We start from the raw sequence: 11,572 nt of genomic DNA on the forward strand, positions 1-11,572 counted from the left end.
ATTTCTGTTACATATTAGAGTAGATAACATCCGTATACGTAATCACATATAAAAAGATTCTATGCCAGTAATTAAACTATAAAACTAATCTACATCAAAATACAGTAATGAAATCAATCAGAAACGTGTTTTTTATGCAACGTAGGCGTTTTCTTGACGTGTGACAAAAGGTCGTGTCTGGAGACGCTAGATTATATATAGGTATCCCACCGCGCGGCCGGGTCAGTGCGGCTCGAGTCGTCAGAGGAGGAGGCTGCTCAACCCGCCAAGCCCGAGTGTCTGAGAGAAGTTGCTTCGTCTCCAAGGTGATTATCGATCTTTTCATTTCTTGTTGATGAAATTTAATCAACAGCGACTTTGATGCTTGTCAGAAAGCTCATCCACCTGCAAATAAGCGATGTGTTCCTTAGTCGAGCGTGAAATAAAAATGACAATAAGGTTAATGGCTTATGGAATGCCTGTGCTTTATGCTTCTCAAATGCGGTTTTATCTTAGACTATGACATAGAAAACTCTCTCTAAACATTATTTCACGGATGCTTTTATTGTAAATTTTCTCCTTTGCTCTAAAGTATCAAAGCTCCAAGGCTATACGGCGACCTTGTATGTCTATAGAGAGAAAGCAATCAGTTAAAAAAGCAAACGTTAGGCTTATACGAGGCAAAAATTTTGGTTACTCTGTTTTCTAGTTTTAATACACACGAAGGCGCACATGCACACAGACACACACATACATATGTATATATATATATATATATATATATATATATATATATATATATATATATATATATATATATATATGTCATATATATATTCATATATATATAACTATACATATATATGTATATATATACATATATATACTGTATATATATATATATATATATATATATATATATATATATATATATATATATATATATATATATATGTGTGTGTGTGTGTGTGTGTGTGTGTGTGTGTGTGTGTGTGTGTATGTATGTATGTATGTATATGCATATATATATGTGTATATGTACATATATATATATATATATATATATATATATATATTTATATATATATATACATACATATACATACATGTGTGTGTGTTGTGTTTGCATGTGTGTGTATTTCTTTTTTACCATTCTTCTTATTATTATAATTGTTGTTATTATCCTCGCCACTATTATTATTTTCATCATTATGATCATTGTTGTATCAAAGTCAACCTTCAAAACAATTTTAATATCCTTCCAATCACTCCAAATTTTGCACTTGGAATAATTTTTTTATCTGAGAGAGAACAAGAACATTAATTCACCTCATAGTTGCCAGAATAATGGACATTAAACTTCACTTTTACGTTTGTTGGAACATTTGTAACGATGAACATGTCCGGAAGCCTCCTACGTATTCTTGGTAAGAGCTACGAAAACTCTCCCAAACATTCATTTCCGGTGTATTTCCAAGTGTATTATTTTTTCTCCTATTCATTCAGTGTAAGACGTACATGAGAATCACTTCATGTACGAAGTCGCGATCAACTGAGTCCGCATACGACGTCGGCCATCTTGCAATGTGTGATTTTCTTGCAACCATGTCGACTTTCTTACCAAAACGTCGACTTTCTCATACATTTCATGATTTTCTTACGAACATGTCGACTTTCTTACAAAAGTATCGACTTTTCTTCCTCGTATATTTCTCGATTTTCTAACAAGCATATAGACTTTCTTTTTTTATATATATTTCATGATTGTCTTACAACTATATCGATTTTCTTACTAAAATATCGACTTTCTTTCTCATATATTCTATGATTTTCTTACGAACACATCGACTTTCTTTTTTCATATATTTCGCGATTGTCTTACAATTATGTCGATTTTTTTCATACCGTCAGCGTTTGAAAGCGATCAATAATACCAGAGGTTATTTAAAAAAAAATGTATCGCACGGTGACAATCCTGTTATTATTTTGGTAAACTGGTGATTGATCTGTCTCATAAACATAAAAAGTATACGTTTTCTATAACCTTAACCACACGGAGTACAAAGGTATGCATAAGCACAAAAGAATAGAATTCAAAGTCTACTAGTTGACGAGGATTAGAATTAGTCGAAAAAATAATAGAACCATAAACATCTCGACCAGGGATGTTATCAGTATAAGTATTTAAAGGGCTTGTGTGAAGTAACAACTGAAAACTTTAAAAAGGGAGAATTTGCTCGCAAACCATCTCTCTAATATGAGTAAAAAAGGAAATCTGAAAACAATTCCCCAAAATTGATTTATTTCGATTTTCCGAAATCAAGTTATATTTTCCCGCGAAAATCCGGAACCCGGATGTGTGACCTCAATTCCAGAGCACGATCACAGCATTCTCTGCATTCAATACATTGTACAAAGATGGCGGACTCACTACAAGACTACAGCGGCAGTGAAATCAGTGAAGTTTCATCGGATTATTCCGACGAGGACATTGGTACAACTTCTTCAGAGTGTGCCTATGTCTTCGAAGAGTTGGAAGAAGAGGAATATCAAGGGTTGATGGCTGTTGGACCGTACATGCACGAGCCCGACACTGGATGTCGTGGAAGTTGTGCCAAACCAGCCAGACATGGAGTGGCGTCGAGACCCGAAGAGCTTGAATGAATGGAAATTTTATCAATTATGTTTTAAAGTCGAACGTGTGATTCCGCTTCTGTATGGTACAACATTTCTGCAGCAGAGCTATCTCTTGTCTGCACTCGTGGCGTAGGCCTACATCCATTCGCGAGTGGTGGAGGGGCATCGGTATTTATTTGTGTTGTGCTTTTTGGGGTGTACCTACCCTACCTCTGTGTAGTAATACATGCACACTTGCAATGCAGTTGGCACACTGTGTCGTACCCACGCAATGAATGCTTGCTACGCCGCCAATCAAAAGCGCTCTTTCAGAGTTTGTTTTGCGCTGTTGTAATCATGACAAATATAAATTGGAAATGGCCTACCATTTTGCAAATCCCATGTCGTAAGCCATTCTGTTCGCAAAGCAATCAGGCTCGAAGTGTTTCAGGCAAAGGACGCTGGTTGGCACAGGCTGAAAGTTGCTCCGCTTGGCATGCACAAAACGTGTCCACTTCCTTGCTCTGTCGCGGTCTTTTGGCCATTCAAATAGCTGGTGACATGAATGGGAACAATGAATTGCCACACAACGCCGCGGCATCCTTTGTTACAAACATCAATAGCTTGACACTGGGACAATTCCATGATATCCTTGACTCGCGGGTGCACTGTGTGTATCACGCTATTCAGCAAGATTCTCCCTGGTCCTGGGAATGACGTCACAACCGGGGATTGCCAAAGACCGCCGAGTTTTGCATCTTCGTTCCTAAGGGCGTTGCTATGGGATTTTTGGGGATACCAGAGGGTCTCTTCGATTTTTTTTTCTTTGCATGAATAGGCTAAGCATACATTATGGAACAATATTCAAAGAAAAAACAATGCTCGATAATTACTTCACATATGCCCTGTAAGTACATCATGTTTATCGTACATACTCCATTATTGTTCTATTGATTATCACCATTAATGATGTTTTGTGGCCACCTCTGATGCATTGATGTTTATCCGATTACCATAGATTATGCATTTATTTCCGATTATTATTTTTTATATCGTATTTACATCGTTAGGTTTCGGAAACTTCATGTTCCTTGGAGTCACCCTAACTTCTTATTAATCTTATATTTGCTACATGTAACGATGACATGATAATAACTATGAAAAACTAACTCTTCCCAAAACACGTACATAAAAATTTTGACCAAGGGTACACGGACAGGTTATTGTATTTCTTTGTGAATTTTGTTGTACATAGATGGTTCCACGAGTGCTCAGCCTGCAATTAGAAAATTAGGAACCCCCATGTGACCTGACCTGCATGACCTCCCCATTCCTTGATAATGATATTATTATTATAATAATTATTTTATTATTATTATTATTAGTAGTAGTAGTAGATGTAGTAGTACCCCCATGTGACCTCATCTGACATACGTGACCTACCCATTCCATGATTTTTTTTTTTATATATTTTTCCTTTTCCGATATTGATATTATTATTATCATTATTGCTACCGTTATTATTATTATTATTATCATAAGTATTATTATTGTCATTAATAATAATGATGATATTATTATTATTATTATTATTATTATTATTATTACTATTACTAGTACTATTACTATTACCGTTATTATTATTATTATTATTATTATTATTATTATTATTATTATTATTATTATTATTATTATTATCATTATTATTATCATTATTATTATTATTTTTATTATTATTATTGTTATTATTATTATTAATATTATGATTATTATTATTGATATTATTATTATCATTGCTATTATTATTATCATTATTATTATTATTATTATTATTATTGTTATTATTGTTATTATTGTTGTATTTGTTATTATTATTATTGTTATTATTATTATTATTATTATTATTGTTATTATTGTTATTATTGTTGTATTTGTTATTATTATTATTGTTATTATTATTATTAATAATAATGATAATATTATTATTATTATTATTATTATTATCATTATTATTATCATTATCATTATTATTATTATCATCATTATTACCATTATCATCATTACTACCATTATTACAATGCTATCACTCTACTAATACCAATAATAAAAAAGTCTTTCCGAACAAAAAGGTAAAAGATAAATTGACTTGTCTCACCAACACAATGACCTAAGCAAAAAAAATCCTTATGTGTTCTTAATATAACATCGCTTTTCCCTAAACGTAAGTCACGATCCTCATCATTAGTTCTTTGGGCTTATAATAGCATCTTGTCCTTGATTTTATGCATAAAAGATAAGGCATGAAGGCTTACAGAAGATTTAGATGTAAGAGGCTTTTGAGCTTTCTTGGTTTTCTTGTCGTTCTTTCTGTTATTCCCTATTTATCTTTTTTTCCTGGTTCAACTTGTTCTGTTCAGGTGATTTTTTTATTTTTTATTTATTTTTTTTTTTTCATTTCCTCGTTCAACTTGTTCTATTCAGGTGATTTTTTTTATTTTCTATTATTGTTTTCACTGAATAACGTTTATTTTTTTCTTTTTGTCTTCTTATTTTTTATTTTGTTATTCCCATTTGTCCTTTTTCTTCTTTTTTCCTTTTCTTTTTCCTCACCCTCTTTTTTTCTTCTTGTTCGTCCTCTCCTCCACTTCCTCTTCGTCATCATCATCAAAATTATCCTCCTCCTCTTCCTTCTTCTTATTCTAGTTTTTCTTCTTCGTCTTCTTCTCCTCCTCCTCTTCTTCTCCTCCCTCCTCCTCCTCCTCCTCCCCATCTCCTCCTCTTTCTCCCATCCCCTCCCCCTTCTTCTTCCTCTTTCCCCCTCCTTCTACTGCTGCTCCTCCTCCTCCTCTTCCTTCTCCTCCTCCTTCCTTTTCCCTCCCGCTTCTCCAACTGTCTCTTCCTTTTTTCTTATTTACTTCTCCTACATACATCAAAGTGTACACTTTATTATATACAGATTATAGATAACACACTATATATATATATATATATATATATATATATATATATATATATATATATATATATATATATATGTATATATATGTATATATATATATATGTATATATATATATATATATATATATATATATATATATATATATTATTGATTCTTTTATACATATATTCTATTTTATTATATATTGTATTGCATTATGCTATCATATTGTATTATATTTTATTATTATATATCATAGATTATATTACATTATACATTATTTTACAGATTATATTATATATAGATTATTCAAATTCGTGTCAAGCTAAAGTATTATAAAATGCCGAAATATGTTAAATAGATTTAAGAACTCCTAGATCGGATAATATTTGTTTGTTTGCTTGCTTTCCAACATAAATAGACAAAGAGAACATTTTCAAATCCCACACTCTGGCATGAATGTGTTTTTTTTCCTCATGTTGTCAGTATTCATGCTTTTCTTCTTCAAACAGAGATTATGTGTCTGAGCTGTTTATGAAGTAACGTGACATTAGACCAGGAAAATGTATACCTTTGGGTGCTGCTTGAGGCTTATAGCAGAAAAAAAGATTGAGTTAGATAATACTTTTATGACAGTATGATTTATGTGCTTTGGACCTGCACACACGCACACGCATGTACGTATATATGTACAGATATATGGATATGTACATTATCACATTCCAAAGAAAGTAACAACGGTCAGCATGGAATGTAATTTTGCTATGGTGGTTCCCATAAACAGCTGACCACGTGACCCTACCAGCCTTCAACGATTAACCTCTAAATTCGTAATTAGGACAGAAGACGCAAGTCACGCGACGGAGGCTGCTTGGTGACATAGAACAACACGGAGTCCAGCTATAAAAAGAATCGGTCTGTTTGAGTAATTACATAGTGATGGGCTGTCTCGACGTTCATGTTTTGTTTCTGACGTTTCGGATAATTCCAGACGAAAAATAGTAATACAACCCGGTAGATGTTTGTGATCACACCCAGCTCTCTCATTCACCTTATTTGTCTCGCTACTTATATCAGCACCAAGAGGATAACGAAGCAAACACCGCTAAAGGAATATAAATAAACACACACCCATACAAACAAAATGAGCGTGTTTACACATGGTATCTTAGGCGGCGTACCGAAAATCTTTTTTTGGTTTCTTCATTCTTTTAAAATGAATCGCAAGATCCCTTTTTTCTCTCCCATGGCGTAACTTCTGTGAAAGCCTTATGCCATTCCCGCGGTCATTATCCTCACGGGTCACTCGTTCCTCGCAAGACCTCGGCCACGTGATAGGCTGGGAACTCTATTTTAACCTAAAGACCCATGTTCTAGCGTCTTCGTGCGGTAATACTACAGAGAACCTCCGTGACACCAATTCCCTGATGATGACATGAAGGTCGGCCTTCTCTGTCTACAAACCCCGTTTACAAACAGAGATTACTGTTATTACTGGTTACTACTGCTTCAAATGAGTAAGTAAAGTGAAGGCTACATATGAGATGTTGCCATGAAGATACCCCTAATCCCTAAAGCCTCCGAGTTATGTAGTGTTAATTAAAGATGCTATAGAAAAAAGCCCAGATTTTTGCAACATCATTCATTTTGATGTTTTTGCGTCACGAAAAAAACAATACATTGCATACGACACTTTTTAAAAATGAGTAATTTTGTGTTATGTTATCATTATGGTTCATTATGTGTTTTTTATGTCTGAATACAACATGATTTGAATAAATGGTTTCATGATTATATGTAAGTTGATTTTAATGAATGACTTTACACAGGAACTTAACACTTGTCTTTGAGTGTGTGGACATTACAATGGGTGTTTTTCAGCGGTTCATATACGAGGAGTACTTATGTGTATAACTTTTTCTTTGCAATTTCATATTAGTCGACCCTTCCACTCTCTCCATCTGCAATCTTTTGAATAGTTCTGTATCACACACACACACACACACAGACACGCATACATGCACACAAGAAGAGAGAGAGAGAGAGAGAGAGAGAGAGAGAGAGAGAGAGAGAGAGAGAGAGAGAGAGAGAGAGAGAGAAAGAGAGAGAGAGAGAGAGAGAGAGAGAGAGAGAGGCAAGGAAAGATAGAAAGAGAAGAGGAGGCAGAGGAAGAGGGAGAGGGAGAGAAAGGGAGAAAGAGAGAGAGGTAGAGATAGAGAGATGGAGAGGCAAGGAAAGATGGAGAGAGAGGGGGAGCAAGAGGAAGAGGGAGAGAAAAGGAGAGAGATATAGATAGATATACAGATAAACAGACAGAGAGGTAGATAGATAAAGATAGCTAGATGTATTGATAAAGATAGAAAGAGAGAGAGAGAAAAAAACTGATAAGTCACGTTTAACTATTAGAATGTTTATTATTAGTAGCATTTATAACAGTGACAGAAACAACCGTAATAGAGTTACAGAACCTATTTTTGTTTTTCCTTTTTTTTTTTTTTTTTTTTTGTAAATGTTTTGTTTTGATATAGATGTGTTTTATTCTTTTATTCCTTGTGTGATTGTTTACTTGTTTATTTGTCATTTTTGCACACTGGAATCCTATCTCCATTACATTAATATTTACATTTTTTTCTTTGTCTCTTAACGATTTTTTACATCACCATCCTATCCCTATTCCGTAAGTTTATCGAGTATATTCTTATTTTTTCTTTTCTTCATGCTATTTGCACATCGCAATCCTATCTTCATTCCACCATTTCATTTTTATTCATTTTTCTATTCTACACCAACATTTCATTTATTACTTATTTTTCTTTTCTTTGTCTTCATCGAATTTACTTCAATTTTTCCTTTCTTATTTATTTTTTATATTCTTTGTCTTTATCGAATTTACACCATTTCATTTATTACTTATTTTTTCTTTTCTTTGTCTTTATCGAATATACTTCAATCTTTCATTTCTCATTTATTTTTTCTAGTCTTTGTCTTTATCGAATTTACACCATTTCATATATTACTTATTTTCTCTTTTCTTTATCTATATCGAATTTACACCATTTCATTTTTTAATTTTTTTTTCTTTTCTTTGTCTTTATCGAATATACTTCTGTCTTTCCCTTTTTACAATTATACGTTGAGACTGTCGACTCACCGTGATTTCCTCTTCCTCTGTATCTTTTTTCCTTGTGTTCCTCTTGCATCATCCTGGGATCAGACGTTCAGGGTCAAGCTCAGAAGCATTATTGGTTTGTTCTGTAATGTTTTTTTTTTCTCTCTCTCCGTTATAGAAACAAAACAAGAATGTTGATGATGTTTTTTTTTTATTATTATGATGATGACGATTCTTGTTATGGTTATTTTTCTCATTATTGCCATTACTTTTCTTATTATTATGATTACTTTTATTATTGTTATTATTATGATTACTTTTATTATTATTTTTATGATTACATTTCTTATTATCATTATAATAACTTCTCTTCTTACTGTTATTGTTATTACTCTTATTATCATCATGATGATTGTTATCATTGTTTTTATGACTGTTGGCCTTACTGCAATTTATATTGGCATTATTATTAATTCTTATCTTGATTTCATTTTTCTTCTTCACTTCCTGTTATTATTATTATTATCATCACCGTTATCATTATCATTATTATTATCGTAATCAACAATATCATCTTTGTTATTATCAGTATCGGAGTAAAAGTAGTAATTGTAGCAGTACTAGTGGGAGTGATAGTAACCGTAATAGTAGTTGTTGATATCGTCCTGTTATTATCATCATTAGTCCGCACTGGACACCTAGGGCTGTGTGTGTCTGTCCGTAGTCCGGTGGATCTATATTCCGTTATCATGCTTGGGTAGGCATGCTGGGTAGTCAGTATGCTTGGCCTTGAAATGAATAACTTTTATCAGTCTTCACACACACACACGAGCGCGCGCATACATACATACATACACATACACACACACACACACACACACACACACCCATACCCTCACTAACACACACACACACACACACACACACACACACACACACACACACACACACACACACACACACACACACACACACACACACTCCCTCACATACATACACATACACTCTCACCCTCACTAACACACAGACACACTCTCTCTCTCACCATCCCTCCCTCCGTCTCTCTCTCTCTCTTACTCAGTCAGTCACTCACTCTCTCTCTCTTTATCACCCTCCCTCCTTAACTCACTCACTCACACCCACACCCACACCCACACCCACACGCACGCGCGCGCGCGCGCATTCAGACTCGTGTTTCAAATCTTAACATCTCGACTTCCTTTGATTTTTTCGTGCCTTCATAATAATTTCTCGCGCAACAGATTGATTGATTTTGATGTAGTTTTCAAGCAGTTTAGAAATTGTAAAGAATAATGAGAAAAAACAGAAGTCGATACGTGGATGTGCATTGATCTGTGAAATTTACTTGACGTAAGACTTTTAAACAAGTAAACAAAGTTATTGAAGATGGGCAAAAATATTCTACAATCAACAAAGGCAGTTATCTGATAATTCAGCTGCTATGATTTCGTCGCCATAATAGTTTAATCCTTTACATCGACCCTTTACCTCAAATTATCGCACCTAACCTACGTCGATAACGTGGCTGAACATAAAATTTGAGGCGACAATGCTTTTGGACATTGGCTTATGTAATATACGGCCTTTGACGACCGGGGCTGACGAGATTAAAGAGATATTGACTGATTGATTACACTGTCACGGTTAAATCGCATTGTCCAGCGACGGTCGTCTTCCTGGTTCGTTTTCCCGCGCGGCCTTTGTTTGTTTCGTCGGGTTTATGTTTAGGCTCGTCGTCTGTTGTTTGAATGTTTTGTCTATTGCACAGTCATTGTTTGTCAATATACTTGCCGTAATAGCATTTTCTTTTCTTTATATCATTATGTCAACATCATTTCACGTAAGTAAAATTCGATTAGGTTACAGTTAAGAGTTCCATTGTTACAAAAACTATTCAAGTAATTATAGACCTATCCACAAATTCAGCTTAACCTTTTCTTATCTAGGTTATCAGTACTCGAGTCTGATCGCGCTTCTTGGAGTAAGTTGCCTCTCCATTGCATTTCATCATTGTTGGCACACACCCAAAGCGGGAGAGACGAACCACCTAGCTCTTTCGGAAACGCCTTGGGAAAAGAGGAAAAAAAAAGTGCTTACGTACATATGTGTGTTTGCGTTACGTACATGCCTAAATCACATTTCTGGCATCTGAGAATGCGACTCTTAGTTGGCACGTGGCATAAGAGAGGAATGGGGGGGGAGGGGTACCAAACTAATGGCCGGGTTGGCACACTGGCCCTGGCATAGGTCCACACGCTCAGCCAGTCCCGTGAGTGTAGGTACGCTGCTGGGGTGTGGGGGAGTGCCATGGGTTTGGCGTAAGGAGGGGCATTGCACGTGCTCGGTCAGGTGAATCAGCACGTGAGTCAGAGACATGGGTTCCACGTGGTCTGTTACCTTCCACTGGTACTTGTGATTACGCGGGGGAAAGTGGAGTGGTGAGTGTGTATAACTGCTTAATATTCGAAGCTTTGTCAGTTCTTTACATTTTAAAATACGATGAGAAACGAGTACTGGAGACAAATGGTGTTATCTTTGCTGGATGTTACTAGTATGCTCGTGAAGTAATGATGAATTTCGGTACCAATTCTGTCACGATTGTTTTACTCTCTAGTATTACTGCAAAGACCCAATATATTGATCTGATTGCTCTGTGCTTTCGCTCACATCTAACCGGTTGCACAGGTCTTGTAGGTATGGGTTAGTCACAAAATGTTAGCTTTAATAATATGTATACTACGGTGGCAGCAAACGCGTGAAAGAGCGTGGGAAAAGATTTTACATAAGATATAGTGCAGATAATGACTATTATAATGACGATAGGAAATAATTAACATGCACTGATGAATAAAACACCACTACCACCAACACTAATGATAATGATTATAAGAAAATAATAATGAAAATA

The 11,572-nt window shown here is 34.7% G+C and overlaps 1 protein-coding gene across 1 annotated transcript in view; it reads left to right on the forward strand.

Annotated features, from left to right (window-relative positions):
- The first annotated feature begins 211 nt into the window (after nt 1–211).
- The window catches only part of Rift (Riboflavin transporter), a 28,093-nt gene continuing 16,732 nt past the window's right edge, over nt 212–11,572 (forward strand). Inside the window, exon 1 of the mRNA XM_027359119.2 lies at nt 212–305. The gene's annotated coding sequence lies outside the window, so the exon portion shown is untranslated. The remainder of the gene's footprint in view (nt 306–11,572) is intronic.

This window comes from Penaeus vannamei, chromosome 9, assembly GCF_042767895.1.
Source record: "Penaeus vannamei isolate JL-2024 chromosome 9, ASM4276789v1, whole genome shotgun sequence".
NCBI classification, from domain to species: domain Eukaryota; kingdom Metazoa; phylum Arthropoda; class Malacostraca; order Decapoda; family Penaeidae; genus Penaeus; species Penaeus vannamei.